This window comes from Chenopodium quinoa, unplaced genomic scaffold (assembly GCF_001683475.1).
Source record: "Chenopodium quinoa cultivar QQ74 unplaced genomic scaffold, ASM168347v1, whole genome shotgun sequence".
In the NCBI taxonomy this organism is placed as follows: Eukaryota; Viridiplantae; Streptophyta; class Magnoliopsida; order Caryophyllales; family Amaranthaceae; genus Chenopodium; species Chenopodium quinoa.
Window position 1 is genome coordinate 5163925 of NW_018743894.1, and position 22817 is coordinate 5186741.

Sequence of the window (22817 nt, forward strand, 5' to 3'; positions counted from 1 at the left end):
ACACTTAATAAAGATGAAAGAACCGATTTTATTAAACTATTAAAAGAATTCATCAATGTATTCGCTTGGTCAAATGAAGACATGCCAGGTATTAATAGAGAAATAACTCAACACACAATTCCACTAATTCCAGGAATGAAACTTGTAAAATAAAAGTTACGTCGAATAAATCCCAACGTAACCCTTAAAATAAAAGAAGAAGTAGTAGAACAAATAACAGCAGGTTTTATCAGGGTATCCAAATACCCCAAATGGGTTGCAAATATAGTCCTAGTTCCGAAGAAGGATGGAAGAATACAAATGTGTGTCGACTATCGAGATCTAAATAAGGCAAGTCCAATGGACAACTTCCCTTTACCACACATCGATATTCTAGTAGATAATACAGCAAACCACGCACTTTTCTCATTATGGATGGATACGCAGGGTATAATCAGATTCTCATGGCAGAAGAAGACATGGAGAAAACAACCTTCATAACACCTTGGGGCACTTACTGTTACACATTAATGCCATTCGGGTTGAAAAATGCGGGTGCCACTTACAAACGAGCAGCAACTGCTTTACTCCATGACATGATGCATAAGGAAGTCGAAGTCTATGTAGATGACATGATTGTAAAATCAAAGGATTGCCCAGGGCATTTGGTAGCTCTGAGAAAATTCATTGAAAAGGTTAAGGAAATACAACATGAGGTTGAACCCATCCAAGTGTGCTTTTGGAGTCACCTCAGGAAAACTCTTGGGATAAGTCATTAGCTCTGGAGGAATAGAGATAGACCCAACCAAGATCAAAGCAATCATGTCAATGCCACCACCCAAAACCGAAGAGCAAATTCGGGATTCATTGGCCGGTTGCAATACATAAGTAGGTTCATATCTAAATTGACAACAATACGTGAAACAATATTCAAGAAGCTTAAAAAGAATGTACAAGTAATATGGGACGATGAGTGTCAAAAAGCCTTTGAGAAGATCAAAGCCTATCTTGCTAATCCTCCTGTATTAGCACCAACACTCCCAGAAATTCCTCTTAGGTTGTACTTAACAGTCACCAAAGAGACAATGGGAGATATGCTCGCATAAGAAGTAGAAGGAAAGGAGAACGCCATCTACTATCTAAGCAAAAAGATGCTCGAGTATGAAATACGCTATAAATCACTAAAGAAATTGTGCCTCGCATTGGTGTGGGCCACAAACAAGTTACGACATTACATGCTCGTTCATACAGTCTTTGTAGTATCTTGAATGGATCCACTCAAGTATCTTTTTGAGAAATATACACTAAATGGGTGAATATCAAGATGGATAGTCAACTTAGCCTAATTCGATGTAAGGTTTATGCCCTAAAAGGCTATTAAAGGATATGTGGTTTCGGATTTCTTAGTAGATTTCCTAATAGAAGATTCCACACCAATAAACGAGAATGATTTTCCAGACGAAGACTTGTTGGTCACAGAAGATAATACTTGGACTCTCTACTTCGACAGAGCCTCAAACCAAAAGGGATGTGGTGTAGGAAAAATATTGGTATCACCTAAAGAAGAACATTTTCAAATCTCCATAAAGCTAGATTTCGACGTTACCAACAACGCTGCAGAAAATGAAGCATGCGTGGTAGGCCTCGAAATAGCATTGGCGTTGGGAGTAAAGAAATTTCGAATTTTCGGGGATTCTTCGTTGATCATCAATCACATTTCCAAGAAATGGAAAGTAAGGAGTGAAAGCTTGGCCCCTTACCAAACCTACCTGAAAACTCTCATAAATCAATTGGAAAAGGTAGAATACACGTATCTACCTAGAAAGGAAAATCAATTTGCGAATGCCTTGGCAAGAGTAGCCTCAATGGATAGAATTCCTACGGAAATTGAGCAAATGCCCTTAACAATAGAAAAGAGGCATAAACTGGCTTATATCCAAGCAATAGAGGATGACGAAGTAACCTAAGAAGAAGAAGAAGAGGAAGAACCTTGGTATACGGACATCCTCATCTATGTCAGAAAAGGAGAATATCCACCCCATTGCTGACAAAAGAGAAAAAACAAGCCTTAACACTTTTGGCTCCCCAATATGCGCTCATTAACGACGAGTTACACAAAAGGGTACCTAAAGTTCGAGCTCTTCTATGTGTAGGTAAAAAGAAAGCCCAAAGAGCTATGAGAATAGTCCACGAAGGGGTATGTGGAACACATGTAAATATAAAAATGCTAATCCGAAAGATAATGTGCGAGGGTATTAATGGACTACCATGAATAAGGACTGTCATCAATATGTCAAAAGATGCCCTAATTGCCAAATATATTCTAACTTGAAACATATTCATCCGTCTCTTCTCTACACCTATACATCACCATGGCCATTCTTAACATGGGGAATATATATTATTGGAAGAATTACTCCTCCGGGAACAGGAGGCCATGAATACATATTAGTAGCAATTGGTTACTTCACTAAATGGGTTGAAGCAAAATTGTATGCAAAACTCACTGCAAAACATGTAGCACTCTTTATCGAAAGAAACATTATTTGTCGATATGGAGTCCCACATGAAATGATAAGTGACAATGGAACTCACTTTCAAGCAGAATGTGAAAATTTGTCACAAAAGTATGGCATTCAACACCATCACTCTCCTCCATACAAACCTCAATCAAATGCTGCAGTTGAGGCAGCTAATAAAAATTTAAAGACAATCATCGAGAAGATGACAAAAAATTACAAAGATTGGCCTGAAAAACTCCACTTTGCTCTATGGGGTTATCGCATGTCAATTCGTTCATCAACAGGGAATACACCATTTTCTTTAGTCTATGGGATGCATGTCGTACAACCTGTAGAGCTAGAGATATCTTCCCTACACATTGCGTGAGAAAGTACACTCGATGAAGTGGAATGGACTAGAGCGAGATATGAAGAGCTAATTCTACTGGATGAAAAGATACTAGAGGCTCTACATCATACTCAATGTTATCAAACTCGTATGTCTAGACACTTCAACAAGAAAGTGAAGACAAGGAATATTAAAGTATGAGACTTGGTGTTGAAAGCATTAAGGAAAAATGTTTTAGACCCAAGAGGCAAGTTTAGACCCAATCGGTCTGGACCATATATTGTCAAAACTCTCCTTTCAGGAGGAGCTGCAAAACTGACTGATATGGATGGAAATGAGTTCTCAAACATTACAAATCTTGACCAACTTAAGAAGTATTACCCATAATTACTTGAGTAGGATACTCAAGAGAGCTACGTTTGGTCTGATTCCTTAAGAAAGGATTCGTAGGCAACCCTTATAGTGTGCGGCCAATTTAAGTTTTACAAACATCGTAACCCACCAGATTAACTCAGAGCAATTAGCGTGAAAATTTACAAACGCATCCCAGAAAAGTTATCGCCTGATGACAGATGTCAGCGTCTGCCGATAGCAGCAGCGTCTGGCGACGAAGACAACACTAGGAGACGAATAACAACGTCTGGCGACGAGGACAGCGCCAGCGACAAACATCAGCGTCTGGAGACAGACCCAAATTGCGACTAATTTCGATGTATTTTGGAAATTTTTGACTTCCGTACTCGAATATTTTTCAGAAAAATAATTAAGTGTTTTCATTGCTTTAATAGAAATTATTATGTAAATGTTGATTTAATTTAAAAAGCTGAAAATTACATTAATGAAATAAAGTAAAATTACATTATTGATGGAATTTAAAAGAAAGCTAAAATAAATTGACTTAAAAATTAAATTTGTCTAATAAGTTAAAATTAAAGCAATGCTCTAATCTTTCTTCACTTTCTTTTCTCTCTTCTAATTCTTGTCAACTTCTTCTTCTTCATCCAATAATTTTGCTAGCAGACAACCTTTAGAGGATCTGCATTCAATTTTGGTGTTAACAGTTTCTCCCTTAGCCATTACACTATGTTTCTTCTCTACCTATATTTTCTTTTCTGTAGAGTCATCTTTCCTATTCTCTTTGCCTTTAGTAGTGTCTTTCTTTTTAGGCATCATAGGAGTTCTAATTTCAACTTTTTCACCTAAGTGTTCCTTAACATGAGCTATCTTGTCTCCCAAACGATTCTTCACATTGGTTTTATTTTGATCTTTTCTTCTTATCCTTTTTAGGCCTATCAAGTAGCAAATGCTTCACATCCTTGGACAAAGAAGGAGGAACCTTTTGGGTAACAACTTCCTATAAAGGCCTAGAACTCCAATAAGCATCAAACCTGTCTACTTCTTGTGACATAGGAAATTCATAAGGACGACAAAGATCTCCAGAAGGAATGGTTTGAGCAAGGCCTTACTGCCTTTTTACTCTGCAAGGGTAATAAAAAGTCAACTTGGATAAGCTAGGAAGACGACAAATGGGTTGCTTGTTGACACCAACCATCTTCTCAATTTTCAACCATGAGATAATCCATTTGATAGTAAAATCACAAGAGGCGAATATTTTACTCCACTCCCGGTGAATCATCTTTATGGATAAGCGTTTCTTTTGCCTAAGAAAGCAGTTTGGTGTATATTTTTAAATGTTATCTGGAAGACTAACTAATTCTAGCCTCTCCATTAACCACATCTGCAAAAATTCAATGCAAATAATTAGTATTACTATATAAAAATATATATGTTTTTTTTATTTCTGTAATTAAAAATATTATTTTTCTACCTGTAATAAAATTGGAGAGCCTCGAAAAGGTGCTTTTGGATTTTTCTGTAATTCATCCAAACTAAGCATAGTTTCTCCGACAATTAATGGAATTGGGTTAGTCCTTGATTCAATTTGTTCCATGACAGATACTTAAATTGCTTGACCCTCACGATTATTTCCACTAGTGAGGAGATATTGGCTAAACATGCAAAAGAGAAAATCTCTCCTCTTATAAACATGAAAAGACTAACAATATGGTCTATCAAAGTAGTGGCGTGAAAACTCTTTTAGATTTACTACAGTTCCATCTATAAATATTTTTAGATCCTTGTCTTTAAGATTAAAGAAACGCTCAAAATCTTTTTAATAATATTCGCTCATATTAGGAATTACCGCAAGATCCATGGAAGGAAAGCCTAGAACAACACCAAATTCTTCCAGTAAAGGACTAATTTCATCATAGCCTAGTCTAAAGCAATGGGTGTCTGGATCCCAATATATTCTAAGGTGGTATGAATAAAATCTATATCTATGTCTACCCCCTTAATACCATAAATACCTCCCAGATGAAAGAAATCAAGCTCTTTTCTCTACTTTCTAGTAAAAGATCGACACCACTCACGAGTGAAACCACGAAAACTTTTAAACATGATTGTTTAAAGAGAATTAAAGCTATAACTATTATTTTAATCTGTTCAAAATATACAAAATTCGGTAGATTTGGGAGCTATTTATGCACAAAACTAGTATAGTTTGTTTTCCGAAAGGATTCGGAGAAAAAAAGTGCAGCGCCAAACGACAGGAACAACGTCTAGCGACGAGGTCTATCGTCTGGCGACATGGTCAGCGTTTGGCGACGAAATCAGCGTTTGGCGACAGAGAGTCGGCTCAACGATAGATTATCCGCGCTATACAAATCATTTTTTTAAATACGACTCATTTTTGTACATTAACTTTAAGTTTATTTATCCCTTTTAAACACTTTTCGATTAATTTAAGCTTAATTAATTTTAGGCTTATGTTAGTCAAAATTTTGTTTTTCATTTTTTCTTTTTGGGGAGAAAGTCGGATACCCTCCTTTAATAATAATAAAAATGACAAATATTTTTTGCGCAAAAAATTAGTCATAATTTTTTTTACACACTCACATGCAAATAAAATGAAAAATAAAATACAAAGATAATATAAGCATAATATGTTTGTATATACAATAGGAAAAATTGTCCGAAATAATCCCACATTTGAGCTGTCCGCTAAAAATAATCTCATCTTTGGATTATTTTTAAATAATCCCACCTTTGATATCAATCCGCTAAAAATGATCCCAACCGGTCATATAACTTGCTATAACAAGTGGCTTGACACGTGTCGGTCTGTGATTTGTCAAAAAAAAAAATTTAAATTTTAAAATAAGTTAAACTTTTTTTTAAAAGACAAAATAAATAAAACAATAATTATATAAAAACCACCACCAGCCCAAGCTTTCCCCTCCCCCCCTAACACCCCTACACCGTGGCTCTAGTCGCCCAGACCCCTAACGCCAGCGCCGGTGTCGGCGGCACGCCTGAACACCCTCCCCTGAACCACCTCTCTCCCTCATGAACCAGGCGCGCCTAACCCCTTCCCCTGAACCACCCTCGAAACCCCTCCCCAGCTCCCCAGCTCCTCTGCCCCTCCACACCCAACCCGGCCTGCCTGCCTCCCTCCCCGGCATCGACGCGCTAAGAACCCCGTCCCCCAAGCCAGCACCGGCGCCGTGACGAACATCCCTTGAATCACACAACCCCTTTTGCCCGAAAAAATAGAAACTTTGATTAAATGTGGGTTTTGATTGAATTGAAGAGGAGAAAAGCTAAGGGTTGAAGAATAAAAAGGTTTAGTACCAAGAAGAAATGAGGATTAAGAAAGGCCATTTGAGAGGATACCCATTTCAATGAGTGGAGAATGGAGGGAGAAAAACAGTTGCCATTAAAGCTAAGTCTGTAAGCTCTAAATTGATTGCTTGGAAAATGGAGAAATATACATAGAATATGAGATGGGGATGTTCAATTTTGGGTTTGTGGCTCCGTTGTGTTCAATTTTGAGCTAAGACTAGGTTTCTCTAGGCCCGTAGAAGGAGGTTGTAGGTGCTCCGGCGCCGCCCACGGGGGGAGGGGGGGTTGGAGGTCGGGCTGGTGGGGGAGGGGTATGGGGTGGCTGGACTTTTTTTTTTTAATTCATTTTTTATTGTTTAAAATTTTAGAAAAATTGTATGGTGACATGTGTATTTTAAACCAAAAAAAAAACTTTTCTAACAGGTAACCGGTCACTTGGGACCATTGAGAGCAGATGGGGGGTAAAGGTGGGATTATTTAATAATAATCCAAAGGTGGGATTATTCTAAGTGGACGGCCCAAAGGTGGGATTATTCCGCGCAATTTTCCTATACAATATGTCTAATGTAGAAGTCATATAATACAAGTTAGCAAATTCCTACAAGTCAAATAAAATAAATACAGGTACAACTACGGTGCCGGTGGACGCAAATGGGGAGGCACTCCCAAAGTCTCAAAGAACAAGGTAGATCGTGGAGTAGGCCCCTCACCGGCTCCAGGCCGCCAACATTCGGGATCGACAAAGTAGGGCCAGCCCATCCAGGCTCACCCTGATGCTAAATAGCCAATGGCTGAGGTTGCGGTGGCTGTTGCAACGACGAGCCAACCTCGTACATCCCAACACCCCCTAAAGCAGTCAATGGCATGCCTCCTTGGCCTGCCGGCCTAGCGTATGCACCCTTAGACGAAGAGCCCGAACCCTCCAGTCTTTCAGCTGGAGCCCGTCTCTGATCGGCCACCCTCATCCATTGAAGAGGTGCGACGACGCCTCTAGTCGGACCCGGACCTCTCTCTCCTAGCCTCAAGTCTCGTCCGAGTGTGTGGAGGAGGAATTGTAACACCCCAATAATTCTCTCTTTAAACCTGTGAGGACCCTGAACAATATTCAAGAGAATTACTAGCGTGCTACCGCCATGTGTTCAAACGTTAAGACTTTATCAGAAAATAACAGCGGAAAAACTAATTCAGTTATAAATAAGTTTCAAAACCAATAACCAAAACCAAATTAAATCATACAACTTGGAACCATTAAGGACCTTATTCAAAACCCCACAAAAGTAGTAAATAAATAAAAACTAGAGTTTAAATAAATTCAAACTTATGAAAAGAAATAAACTGCGAATAATAACCAACTCTCCACTCAAAATCCCACAACCCTGACGTGAATGTTGCGTGTGTAAGAACCTGTGGTTAATCTGCTCCCTAATATTACAAGTGTAAAAATTGGATCGTCACAGGGTCATTGAAAGGCGAAGGCCACGACCAAAGAAAGACACACACAAAAGCACGCAATCAGCAAAACTGAGTACATACAAGCTGAGAAACAAATAAGAAATCTATAACATGCTACTAATAATCAATCATCATGCATCATTAAATTATAAACTCAACACAGGACTCAACTATTTATATTACTAAGACTCCATTAATTAATAATAGGTAAATCATTATTTTTATTCACTGGATTACGCAATAGACAAGGTTGTCCAACCCATGCTCCATTTGAAACATCAATAAAAGAAAAACCCCATGCCTCCATTCAGAAACATCAATAAACATCCAACGACCACGGGCGCGACTCCGTGACCGTAGTTAGTATGAGATCTCACCTAACTCCTAGTTTTAAAAAAATATTTTAAATAGGAGACTCGTAGATCAGACGACCTCGATAAAAGTACACGGCTAATACCCCGTGTACCCCAACCCATGATTGTCATTACTCTAGAAGTGCACCAATCCAGAGTTTTATTGCTCATCCATCTTGCACTTTACGTGATTAACAGGTTTAGACATGGTGATGACTCATATGCAAACAATACGATCAATCCAATATCAATTCAATCAAGTAAAACAACTTTCCAATTTCAATTCTTGATTTATTAGTGACAAGTAACATTTATTATTTATTCCTTTAACTACCTCGGTGTATAAACACTTTGAGTGCATAAGGCTGATAAGTGACTTTTATGTCACTTTTAGGGTGTTTATTGAGTCGCTTTTCCGGCTTATTTCAATAATTAAGCTCATTTTATCCTTTATTTCTATTATTTTGCTTATTCTCGGTCTTTTATCTTTTTATTTGAGTATTTTATAGTTTTTAGTTTAATTTAGATTAACTTATTTTTATTAATTCCTAGTTTCTCTCTTTTTATTTATTTTTCTTTTGGTTTCTAGTTTGTTTTCTTTATTTTATGTTATTTCATTTAATTTTATTATTTATTTAGTTTCAGCATTTTATTTTACTTTATTTATCTTATTTTATTTTACTTTATTTATCTTATTTTATTTTATTTTATTTTATTTTATCTTTTAAAAATCCCCTCGTGTTGTTTTTGGTTGTAGGTGTTTTCGGGTCCTTGGTCGATCGGGTTCAAGGTCCGAGGTTCGAGGCACAAAATTGAACCAAGCTCCACCACTGCTTTCCCCCAACAACACCAACACCAACTGCCACAGCAGCCACCCAAACCACATTAACCAACCAAACCAGCCTCAGCAACCCACCACCAATCCACAACCACGCACATCACCACCAATTACCAACAAAAACCACCTGAACTACCAACCCAGCCGCACCTGAACCACCATCACCAACCAATCCCCTGCTTCCCCAATTTCCCAACAACAATCTGCAACAACAGCAACTCGTCAATTCCCCTGCTCCCTCACTTCACGAAACAACAACAACCACCCAAATCACCACCAACACCCCGCAACACCAATCAACCACCACGCAGCCACCCAAACCACCTAAACCACCAATCACCCCCCGTAACAACCACCAGCCCTTCACCCACAATCGACCACCAAACTCCAACCCAAACCACTCACCTATCAGCCACGCAATTCGCCCAACACCCAAACTCACAGCCAAGCCAATTCGCGGCCGCGCAACCCTGTCAGAAAGCGCGCAAATTGGACTCCAAAACAGATTGTAGGCAGTAAGTTATGCGCGACCAATGCACAACTTCTGTGTGGGTGCGCAAATGTGGGTCAATCACGAGCTTTTCACGTGATTTTAATGAAAATCGGACGACCACGATTCCTTCGATTAATCCAAAGGCCGAAAATTTGGAGATGCTAGATGATGATAATGTTGATGAACGGTGGTGATTGAGTGATAATTACTGATGATGATGGAGTATGAACGGTGATGATGATGAGTGAATGGGTGATGAAAGTTCAGAGCAGCCACGAAGAGAAAAGGGATTGAAGGGGGTATATGGATTTCGTAGGTCTGATGGGATTTGGGGGGTTTTTTGTGTTTTGTTTTCATTTTTTATTTCCTTTTTATTTATTTTAGTTTTGTTATTTTAATTATTTTATTTAGTTTTATTTTCATTTTATTTTCTTTTGTTTTATTTTAAGCCTTGTATTATAAATACCCCTTTTAGGGGTTATTTTCTCTTAACTTTCAATCAATATTTTATTTTAGATAGATTATATAAGTTTAGTAGAGCTTCTCTCTCGTAGGGTTAGATTAGATAATTTTTAGAGAGAAAAAATAGATTATTGCTCAATTTTCTTCCATGATTCAACTTTGCTCAAGTTTAAGTTTCAATCAAGCAAGAATTCAAGTTTTCATCTTTCTTTAATCCTTTCTTTAGTAATCTCTTCTCCTTTCCTTTAGTTTTATTGTTGTTTATTCTTGTTAATCTTATTAGTTCATCTAGTTGTTATTGATGTCATTGATTTTAATTATGTTTTGTTTTGAGTTTCTTGAGTTTATTTCTGGTTTTGATATTGTGTTTAATCTCCCTTCTCTTGGCTAAACTTTTGGCTAGGGGAAGGGGGTGGATGATATGATTTGATATTGGATGAATGATGATGGTTGGATTGAACTTATGCCGTGTATTGATGAAAGACATGATTTTTATTAGCTTGGGATTATTGTTGCACTCTATTTGATGTTTTCTAGTTTAAATGCATGAAAGTGATTTGAACTAGATTAGGATCACCTCTATTTTAATGATTGCATGAGATTGAGTTATTAAAGTGGATTTTTTATGGATTATGCTTCTTTATTCTCTTGATTTTATTGTAACTAATAGGATGCATGAGAATGATCCTTATTAGTGTAGACCTCTTTCATTGATTTGCCTAGACTATTGCATTAGAATGAATTGTTTAGGTAGAATCTTGTGTTCTTTGGCATTTGTTTCATGATAATCACAATTATTCTCCTCTTTCTAATCATATTGGACACCCCCGTATCCCTAGCGTCATTTTCTATTGATTTTAATCATCATTTTCTAGCTTACTTGTATTTTTAGTGTTCTACTCAACAAAACCAACAAAAACAATTCCTCTTTTCACTCTTGCATTAGTGATATTTGATGTTGAATTAGCGTGCTTCCCTAGTGGTTCGACCCTTTACTTGCCACTAACTAGTTTAGTGTAGGTTTAGGCATTATAAATGATTAATTTGGTTAGGGTGGTAGCATAACGACCTATCTATCCCGCGATCAAATTTTGGCACCGTTGCCAGGGAAGCGGCTTGTTTAGCGTCTATTTTATTTGCTTTCTTTTCTTTTATTTTTCTTGTTTAATCCTACTTGTCATTGCTAATTGTGTTCTTAGCTTTGTTGTATTCAAAGTGAGATATGGGAAGACAAGAGGATGACCTTCTTTTTAGGGAGTTCGGAAATCCAAAAATCTATGAGCTCACGAGTGGTATACTTCTCCCGACCATCGAGACTAATTTCACAATCCATTCACAATATGCTAGGATGGTGCAAGTTGAGAAATTTTCCCGAGGCGTAAGTGAAGACCCCATTGAGCATTTGGACCGATTCCTTGAGTTGTGTGCAATGATGCAAACAAATGAAGTGAGCCAAGATTACATTTGTATGCATCTCTTTCAGAAATCTTTCACCGGAAGAGCAAAGAAATGGCTCAAGCTTTTGAAGCCCAACTTTCTCACCACATGGAAGGAAGTTGCAAAGGCCTTTCTTAAAGGTTCATCTCCGATGAGCAAACCGCAAAAATGAGGAGGAAGATAGCTTCCTTTGAGCAGGAACCAGATTAAACTCTTGGGGAAGCATGGGAAAGGTTTAAGGATTTGATTAGAGCATGTCCTCATCATGAATTCAACCGTAATTTACTCATGAGATTCTTTTATGATGGCTTGGAGCCAATATCAAAGACCAATCTAGATGTGGGTGCCGGTGGCCAATTGATTAAGATCCCTCAAAGCCAAGTTGAAGCTACAATTGAAGAAGTGGCTACTAGCTATTCTTGGGGAGGCCAAAGAAGGTCCCAAGGGAAATAAGGAGATATTTATGAGTTGGAGAAAGTCGGCCAACTTAAGCACATAGTTGAGCTCTTGAATGAAGGTCTTTCCAAGTTGAACTCAAGTGTTAGTTTGTGTTCAAAACCTTCACAAATCATTGATTTCTCATGTGCTCGTTGTGGTGGTATGGATCATGATGCATCCTATTGTAGAGAGTTCCATCTCAATCATGGTGAAGGTTTGACTTTGAGGGAAAAAGAGTTTGTAACCCAAGCTCAATCCCAACAACTTCAACAACCTCCATGGCAAGAAAACTCCTACCCCCAAGATGGACCTCTCTTCAATCCACCAACCCAAAACTTTTCCTACCTTTCCAACCAAGTAGAGAACTCTCAAGATAAAAATCATGACCTATGTCCTCAAGCGTATGAAGAAAAATCCTCACCCGACCACACACAAACCCAAATTCTTCAACAACGTCAAACTATCACTCCACAATTCCAAGAAATCAAATCTTACAATGAAGTTGTTGATTCCCAACTATCCAAAACTTCTTCTCTCCATTTAACCACAAAACTCCCCTTACAATCATCTACTAACCCTTCACATACTTATCAACCCAAAACTTGCAAGGAGGACAAGGTTGTAGATGATGTGGTTGAGAAGAAGGTTCAAGAACAAAATGAGGCGCCATTTGATTTTAGTTAACCAAACAAGTTTGAAGGCCTAGTTCCCTTTCCTTGTAGGCTAGTTGAGAATGTCGTTTTGAAGAGCCCTATGGCGGTGAGCGTATGTAGAGTTGATCTGGTCGATGATGTGATGGCTAATGAGAGCTTACCTCCACGTGATGATAAGGTGACAATGAGGTATGATGACTTCCTTGAAGTTCCCGCTTGGTTTGAAGTTTCTCTTGAGGAAGGTGAGGTTGCCCTTCTTAATATTGAGGATTCCAAGCTCGATCCCCCTTTTAGAAGGAAAATAAAGAAGAGTGAAAAAAGAAGAAGAATCAACAAGAAGAAGGGAAAGAGAAAAGATGAGCCACCATTGGCTCTTGATTCATTCCCTCCTTTTCCTTGTGGTGATGTGAGACCTCAAGGAGTGCTAGTTCTCAAGCTTAGGGGCATCTATGATTCAATCCTCAAGTTGAAGAGGGTGATGTACTTTAATCCACCTTGAATGAGGTGAAGGGTCAAGCTAGAGACCATAAATAAGCGCTTCCCACGAGGCAACCCGGAGGATTTCTAACCCTTTTTCTCCCCCTCCTTTCTTTTTCTTTTTGCTTTATTTCTTTGTTCTCTTTTAATATTTTCTTTTGTGTCTTGTCTTGCCTTGTAGGTTTCGTTTTGGAAGTTTGGAGCGGAGTGAACTTTGGTGAACTCTATTTTATGCTCCTTAATTCTTTTAAGCTAACCTCTCGGTGAGACCTTCTTATTTTTACTCTTTTACTCTTTCTTTGGGTGCTTATTTTAGGACTAGTTTAGGAAGAAGTTGAATGGTTCGAGTTTGTTTGCATTGGTTCTATGGAACCTGGGATCGTTGATGTTGTTATCGAACGATCAACTGTTTGACGATTGGGACTTATTTGGTTTATATGCCTCGTTTGTGAACCTTTTTTTTTATTTCTTCCTCTTTATTTTGTTTTGTTTTGTTTTTTTTATGGCAAACATGATTATGTCAAGATTAAATGAATTTGTTTTGGAATTCGTCATGCATTTGGAATTGATTGCTTTGATAATGTGCTAAAGAATGTTTTTCTTCCTAATTGATGATGGCCTACATGATTTGAGAGTGCTTATGGTTGAGATAGACAAATTTCAAGCTAAGGTAGCAAGGTTAAGAACTATTGAGGTCGTTTGAACCCTTAGTTCACTAGAAAAGTGGTAAGATGGTGTTGCTCTCTATAGTGGATTTGAAGCTCTTTAGTTAGTATTTGCTTACTTCCCATCCCTTGTGAGATTTAAATTGTTCAAGCCTCCATCAATTTTGTTGAGCGACGCTTAGGATCCTTGACTATGCATATCTTAATCTTTGTGTTGTCTTCTAACTCTCAAGATCGTGACCAAGCAGCTCTAGGGGAGGAAAAGGGCACCCTTTTCTTATTTTTCTTTATCTTCTTTTTGTTTTGTTACATATTTTGTTTTTATTTTTCATTTTCTCCTCTTTCCAACCCTTTGAGCCTATTCCCTTTCTTGATTATGAGCCATAATGCAAGCCTTATGACCTTTTGTTTCCCTAACCCTTAGTTTGTGAAGCATTTTGGTTTGAGAGTTTGTTTTGTGTTGTAATGAAAATGAGAAAGTATTATGCTCTTTGTACCAAGCAAGAAAGTAAATTGTATATATTGTGTGTAATAAAGCAATTGCATCCCCGAAAAAGCCGTCCTTAGTTAGAAAAGGCAAGGATATATATATATATATATATATATATATATATATATATATATATATATATACACATATATATATATGTATATATATATATATAAAGTAGGTTTCGTTTTCTTCCCTAAGTTAAGCATTGAGGACAATGCTTCATTCAAGCTTGGGGGGTAAGCGTTACTTCGTTTTCTTTTTTTATGGAATGTTGATGTTGAGTAAGCTTGGTGGAGATGGAATTATTGGTATTTTTGTTTGATGATTGGTGATTTCTTGAGTTTGTTTTTGAGGTTTGATCACCCTTTTGCTTCACTTAGGAATTGTCACCAAAATTTTCAAATTTTTACCCCGCCTTAACCCTTTGCCTTACTTTACAACCCTAGTCAAGACCCTTAGACTTTAGAGGGGTGAGGTCAAATTCCGGTTGAGGGAGATATATTTCAACCCTATGGAGAGAGTATGCATAGTTGAGATGTCGGGATGACCCTTTAATTCCACAAATTGAATCTTTTTCCGGTTCCTTTGTGGAATCATGAGGAGCTAACTAGGGGGTGATTTGAAGCTAGTGGAGAGAACGTGGATCGTCTTAGATGGGGCTAGGGCGGAGAATGAATTCTCTAGTTCTCTATGCTTAGCTTAGATTTGTCCCTCTCAACCATGAGCATCTTAGAACGTGTTTTCCCTCATTGTATTGAGAAAGGTGAGTATTCTTTGGCGCATGTCTTTTCTTTTTGAGTCCAAATGGAGTATTTTTTGCCTTTGAGCTTGATTGGTTTCCTAAATCTTGCCATGTTATGTTGGTCATGGTTGTGTTTGTTTTTTTGTGTTTACTTTTCTTTTTATTTTTGTTTTGCCTTGGTTTTTTTCTAGAGTTGTGGGTTAAACTCTTAGGACACCCTCACGAGAGCAACTCGTCCTCTAGGGCGATCTAGGGGTTTAAAGGGCTTGTTTTTAGTTGCTAAAATTGACTGTGATTCCTACGAAAGTGAGTTAGTGTACATTTTTGTCTCCTTTAGTGTCTTAGATTTGCTTGAATAAATAACTCTCCTCCTCCCGTGTTTCATGTTAATTTGCTCGAGGACGAGCAAAAGGTTAGCTTGGGGGAGTTTGATAAGTGACTTTTATGTCACTTTTAGGGTGTTTATTGAGTCGCTTTTCCAGCTTATTTTAATAATTAAGCTCATTTTATCCTTTATTTCTATTATTTTTCTTATTCTCGTCTTTTATCTTTTTATTTGAGTATTTTGTAGTTTTTAGTTTAATTTAGATTAACTTAGTTTTATTAATTCCTATTTGTTTCTCTCTTTTTATTTATTTTTCTTTTAGTTTCTAGTTTGTTTTCTTTATTTTATGTTATTTCATTTAATTTTATTATTTATTTAATTTTAGCATTTTATTTTAATTTATTTATCTTATTTTACTTTACTTTACTTTATTTATTTTATTTTATCTTTTAAAAATCCCCTCGTGTTGTTTTTGGTTGTAGGTGTTTTCGGGTCCTTGGTCGATCGGGTTCAAGGTCCGAGGTTCGAGGCAAAAAATTGAACCAAGCTCCACCACCGCTTTCCCCCAACAACACCAACACCAACTGCCACAGCAGCCACCCAAACCACATCAACCAACCAAACCAGCCTCAACAACCCACCACCAATCCACAACCACGTACATCACCACCAATTACCAATAAAAACCACCTGAAATACCAACCCAGCCGCACCTGAACCACCATCACCAACCAATCCCCTGCTTCCCCAATTCACCAACAACAATCTGCAACAACAACAACTCGTCAATTCCCCTGCTCCCTTACTTCACACAACAACAACAACCACCCAAATCACCACCAACACCACGCAACTCCAATCAACCAACACGCAGCCACCCAAACCACCTGAACCACCAATCCCCTCCCGTAACAACCACCAGCCCTTCACCCACAATCGACCACCAAACTCCAACCCAAACCACTCACCTATCAGCCACGCAATTCGCCCAACACCCAAACTCACAGCCAAGCCGATTCGCGGCCGCGCAACCTTGTCATAAAGCGCAAAAATTGGACTCCAAAACAAATTGTAGGCAGTAAGTTATGCGCGACCAATGCGCGACTTCTGTGCGGGCGCGCAAATATGGGTCAATCACGAGCTTTTCACGTGATTTTAATGAAAATCGGACGGCCACGATTCCTTCGATTAATCCTAAGGCCGAGAATTTGGTGATGATAGATGATGATAATGTTGATGAACGGTGGTGATTGAGTGATAATTGCTGATGATGATGGAGTATGAACGGTGATGATGATGTGTGAATGGGTGATGAAAGTTCAGAGCAGCCACGAAGAGAAAAGGGATTGAAGGGGGTATATGGATTTCGTGGGTCTGATGGGTTTTGGGGGGTTTTTTGTGTTTTGTTTTCATTTTTTATTTCCTTTTTATTTATTTTAGTTTTGTTATTTTAATTATTTTATTTAGTTTTTTTTTCATTTTATTTTCTTTTGTTTTATTTTAAGCCTTGTATTATAAATACTCCTTTTGGGGGTTATTTTCTTTTAACTTTCAATCAATATTTTATTTTAGATAGATTATATAAGTTTAGTAGAGCTTCTCTCTCTTAGGGTTAGATTTGATAATTTTTAGAGAGAAAAAATAGATTATTGCTTTATTTTCTTCCAAGATTCAACTTTGCTCAAGTTTAAGTTTCAATCAAGCAAGAACTCAAGTTTTCATCTTTCTTTAATCCTTTCTTTAGTAATCTCTTCTCCTTTCCTTTAGTTTTATTTATTTGTTTTATTGTTGTTTCTTCTTGTTAATCTTATTAGTTCATCTAGTTGTTATTGATGCCATTGATTTTAATTATGTTTTGTTTTGAGTTTCTTGAGTTTATTTCTAGTTTTGATATTGTGTTTAATCTCCCTTCTCTAGGATAAACTTTTGGCTAGGGGAAGGGGGTGGAAGATATGATTTGATATTGGATGAATGATGATGGTTGGATTGAACTTATGTCGTATATTGATGAAAGACATGATTTTTATTAGCTTGGGATTATTGTTACACTCTATTTGATGTTTTCTAGTTTAAATGCATGAAAGTGATTTAAACTAGATTAGGATCACCTCTATTTTAATGATTGCATGAGAATGAGTTATTAAAGTGGAGTTTTTATGGATTGTGCTTCTTTATTCTCTTGATTTGATTGTAACTAATAGGATGCATGAGAATGATCCTTATTAGTGTAGACCTCTTTCATTGATTTGCCTAGACTATTGCATTAGAATGAATTTGTTAGGTAGAACCTTGTGTTCTTTGGCATTTGTTTCATGATAATCACCATTATTCTCCTCTTTCTAATCATATTGGACACCCCTGTATCCCTAGCGTCATTTTCTCAAATCATCATTTTCTTGCTTACTTGTAGTTTTAGTGTTCTACTCAACAAAACCAACAAAAACAATCCTCTTTTCACTCTTGCATTAATGATATTTGATGTTGAATTAGCGTGCTTCCCTAGTGGTTCGACCCTTTACTTGCCACTAACTAGTTTAGTGTAGGTTTAGGTATTATAAATGATTAATTTGGTTAGGGTGTAGTATAACGACCTATCTATCCCGCGATCAAAGGCACCCCAAAACCTTAACCTCGTCTTATAAGACTGAAATTCTTCCTTTACTCATCCTATTAATCTTTACACCAATCATATACCTTTGCCTCTAAGCGCACCTTGCATAATTAGAGCACAAATAATACTTGCAATATAAAATAGTGCACATCATTTGAAATTCACAAAGTATAACCAAACAATTTAACCCAGTCAACCCTATACATGATACTAAGTTCTCGATCCGTCCTTAAACATGCACCTACAAGCAAGGTTTCGTAAGTTGTACGTACCTTGACAAATGAATTGGTATGCCACTTTACTATCTAGAAATCACCTTCAATAAAACTTCTCTCCTAAACCAAATAATAACATCTCAATCAATACCCAATCAATCAAATTTACAGCAATAATAACTTACTTGAAAACCTTCAAAATCCAAATCAAACAACACTTTAAAACCTTCCCTTTAGTTAAAATTAAAGGCTTATATATAGATCTTTAAATTTTCTTCATAAAAACCTTAAAATACACTCCTATACATTACATTACAACAAGTTTAAAGTTTAATAAAAATCTGAAAATTATTTAAGAACACCCAATAATCTCCCTTTTTAATGGGTGAATAAACCCTCTTTTTAAAACATCAAAAGTAGTACTTAGAAACTATTTCCAGCACTTAAAACTTCAATAAAAATATATATATTTATGCTTAATTAACTTTAAACATAATTAATTTTATTAATCAAACTCAAGGATAATATTTTAAGTATAAAAAAAATTCGTTAAAAATTAAAAACTGCCCGAAAATCATATTTAGAGGCTGAATTTGGCCACGAGAGGGTGGTGCAAACTACCAAAGGTAGTGATTCTTTCTTAAAACATTGTTTACACATGAAAAAACTACTTTTTCATCTAAATTGGATGAGTTCAGAACCTGATCGGGATTAAAACGGGATTAATATTAACGAACGAAAATGTAAAAATTAAAACACGAATCTACGTGTTCAAAATAATCCGGAATTAAGTTAAACTAATCAGTAGTTATAATCACCAAAATTTCCAAACATCATTACAATAAAAGCCCTAAATCAATTGATCATAAAAACCCTAAAATCATGATTTTCAATAAATTGAAACCTTAGGTTTATAATTCATAAAATATGAAAACTTATAACATAAATATAATCTGAAATTTATAATCTTTATACCATCAAAATATAATTTGATATTAAAAATATAATATTTATACTAAAATCAAAACCCAAAACAATTAAATAAACATTAAGCAGAAACAAAGGAGGATGAAAATAAGACTAACCTTTTTGTGTGGGAAATTTTTGGAGATTCATGGGGTATTTATAGGAGAGAATTATTGTAGGGTAAAAACGAAGATTGGGCCTCATAAAAATAATGGGTCAATTAAGTAAATAAATGGGTTAGGCTTGTTTGATTGGACATAAATTGTAGAATAAAGGTTCATAAAATAATTTGTTCAAATAATTTTTAACCCAGATTAATAATTTGAAACTTTTGAAATTAAATTCCGGAAAATAACAAATAAATATTATAAATAAAATAAAATTCCATTTAAAAAATATGGGGGATTACAGGAATAGGCTCTCCCTGCAAAAATAAAACATGTCAGATGCTAAATGAGTAAATATAAATCGTGAGATAAGGATAAGAGAAATACCTCTGCAGTGTCATCGCGACGACAAGAAGCTCGATCCCTCAATCTCACCAGCTGGTAACGAAAGGCGTCCAAATCCCTCGCCATCCTCGTTACCACCTCGCGAGAGAACTTTCAAGAGACAAGTCAGTAATAATCAGAGATATATGTTCAAGTAAAAGGGCAAATAAAAGACTCAACCAAGTCTGGTACCATGGTATCGACTGCTCAATAAAGCGGTGATCCGAAGGAGCCAAAGGCATCATCTCCTCACCGGGGCCATACATGCCCTAATAGGTGATGGGTACAGGTGGAGCGACGAACTCCGCATGCACATCCTGCAAAATAAGCTGAGCAATCAATACCTACTTGGGGGCTATACAAGGAACAAATGCACAAGAGAATACCTCCTCTGCTCCCTCTAGAAAAGCAGGTGGTGGAGCCAAGAGAGGCATCAATTCCTCTGTGTAGCATTGCTCTGGACGAGCATGAGTCCGCCAAGGTATGCCCTCTGGCGCCCTACTCGCCAAGGTCCTCAATCTCGCCTTATCGAACAAATGTTGAGGGGGGCGAGCAGGAACAATGAAGGCCTCTAAGGAGTCCTAAATAGACACACTCTCACCTAAATACACTGCAGCATCATACGTCCCCTGGAAGTACCGGCGCAGAGCGGTGTATTACGCAGCAAGCGCAGAAACGTCGAAATCGGTGCACAGCCGAAACACTACGACCAGATCCTACAAAATGCGTACTCATAAAACAAAATCCTTCTAAAGGTATAAAAAGGCAAGTATCTGAGGAACACATTAAGAGGATCAACTCTTGAATGCACCTAGTAGTAGCATCCACACTATAACGACCTCTCCAATCGACAGCAATAGGGAGCTCGCGAGGTGAAGGTCTCGCCGGCGCAAGAGATGGAAAGTACTTGTAGAACCAAATCTATGAAAATAAAGATATGTCAATAAATGCCAATACATATCTAGATCTAACATTAAAGGAAATAAAGTGTACCTCTACGACTCTCCAAAATTTGGAAAGCGCGATATCTCCCTCGAAGAAGCTATGATCACTAGCAAGCCGCTGTCCGACTAGAAAGTCTGCATAGGCCAAGCTGGCTTAATCATATGACCCGACCATAGGAAGGTAGCGAAGAGCAGGCAGGTAGTAGAGTAGCACTCGACTACCTCTGTCAGGCGAAAAGGTGCATGACAACAGGATAAGAGCAAAGATGTGCATCCGCTGCTCTAGGGTGGTCGCGCTGTCCTGAAAGGCTGCCGCAAGCGTGGTCCAGCGGATGCATCTAGAGCTAAGTTGCGTCGAATCAGCCTTACCATGAGCCCGAATGGTGATAGGGCCCAACAGCTCCAGTACCTCAGGAGAAAAGAAAGAGATCTCGCTATCGAAAGGAAGCGGGACCGAAGTAAACTCCAATCTCGTGATGAGACTGAAGCAGTAGGGGTAACGGTCATCTCACCCCGAGGAAAATGGAAGGTGTTGGTGGCGTCTTAAAAGAACTCCATTTAAGCTCGGACTACGTAGTGGCTCTTTCCAAAAGAGTACATAGCTTGAGTGGCGCACAACAAAGGAGTCATGCCACATGACTCCCACAAAAGGCGCAGACCGTTATAGTCGCAGAAGTATGTATCGTACAAAGATTGTGCTCGTCCCACTCTGGAAACCCTGGCTACGGAATCTCCCACTCAGAATCCCTCGCCTAACGCACTCCGAAATGTGGAACTCAGGTGCAAAATACAGAGTGCACTCGTCCCACTCTAGAAACCTCCCTAGAGAAGAAGAGGTCCCTACGCCGACATCAACGGGATCGTCCTCCCGATGAGCCTCCCTAGAACGAGAACTGGAACCTCGTTGTCTAGCCATGCTATATTATGCAAAATCATGAAATTAAGGCTCTATAGTATCTAAGGTTTGCCTATTTGCATGATGCTATGTTCGCAAAAAACAGAGTACATTGTACTAAAATAGAGCATAATTTCAATTCAAGCATAAATAGCAATTTTCAACAATCAAACAATTTCTTGCAATATTATGACAAATATTTTGACAAATTTTGACAAGATCGGCTAGCAAAACATGAAGAACAAGTCACATTGTTTTCACAAACTCAAGAGGTTCAACAATGGCAATTTTCTTATTTCTTCACCAAATTGAATAAAAAAAGTCTCAGAATGCTCTAAACATGATATATAAACATAATCAAGTAATTTCAAGGCATAATATTAGACAAACAAAGGAAATTAAGCATAACTGGGTTCGATTTTTTCAAAAACCCACGCTTGACTCCCTTGATGATAAGGTGACAATGAGGTATGATGACTTCCTTGAAGTTCCCGCTTGGTTTGAAGTTTCTCTTGAGGAAGGTGAGGTTGCCCTTCCTAATATTGAGGATTCCAAGCTCGATCCCCCTTTTAGAAGGAAAATAAAGAAGAGTGAAAAAAGAAGAAGAATCAACAAGAAGAAGGGAAAGAGAAAAGATGAGCCACCATTGGCTCTTGATTCATTCCCTCCTTTTCCTTGTGGTGATGTGAGACCTCAAGGAGTGCTAGTTCTCAAGCTTAGGGGCATCTATGATTCAATCCTCAAGTTGAAGAGGGTGATGTACTTTAATCCACCTTGAATGAGGTGAAGGGTCAACCTAGAGACCATAAATAAGCGCTTCCCACGAGGCAACCCGGAGGATTTCTAACCCTTTTTCTCCCCCTCCTTTCTTTTTCTTTTTGCTTTGTTTCTTTGTTCTCTTTTAATATTTTCTTTTTTGTCTTATCTTGCCTTGTAGGTTTCGTTTTGGAAGTTTGGAGCGGAGTGACATTTGGTGAACTCTATTTTATGCTCCTTAATTCTTTTAAGCTAACCTCTCGGTGAGACCTTCTTATTTTTACTCTTTTACTCTTTCTTTGGGTGCTTAGTTTAGGACTAGTTTAGGAAGAAGTTGAATGGTTCGAGTTTGTTTGCATTGGTTCTATGGAACCTGGGATCGTTGATGTTGTTATCGAACGATCAACTGTTTGACGATTGGGACTTATTTGGTTTATATGCCTCGTTTGTGAACCTTTTTTTTTTATTTCTTCCTCTTTATTTTGTTTTGTTTTGTTTTTTTTTTTATGGAAAACATGATTATGTCAAGATTAAATGAATTTGTTTTGGAATTCGTCATGCATTTGGAATTGATTGCTTTGAAGCGCAAACGCAAATA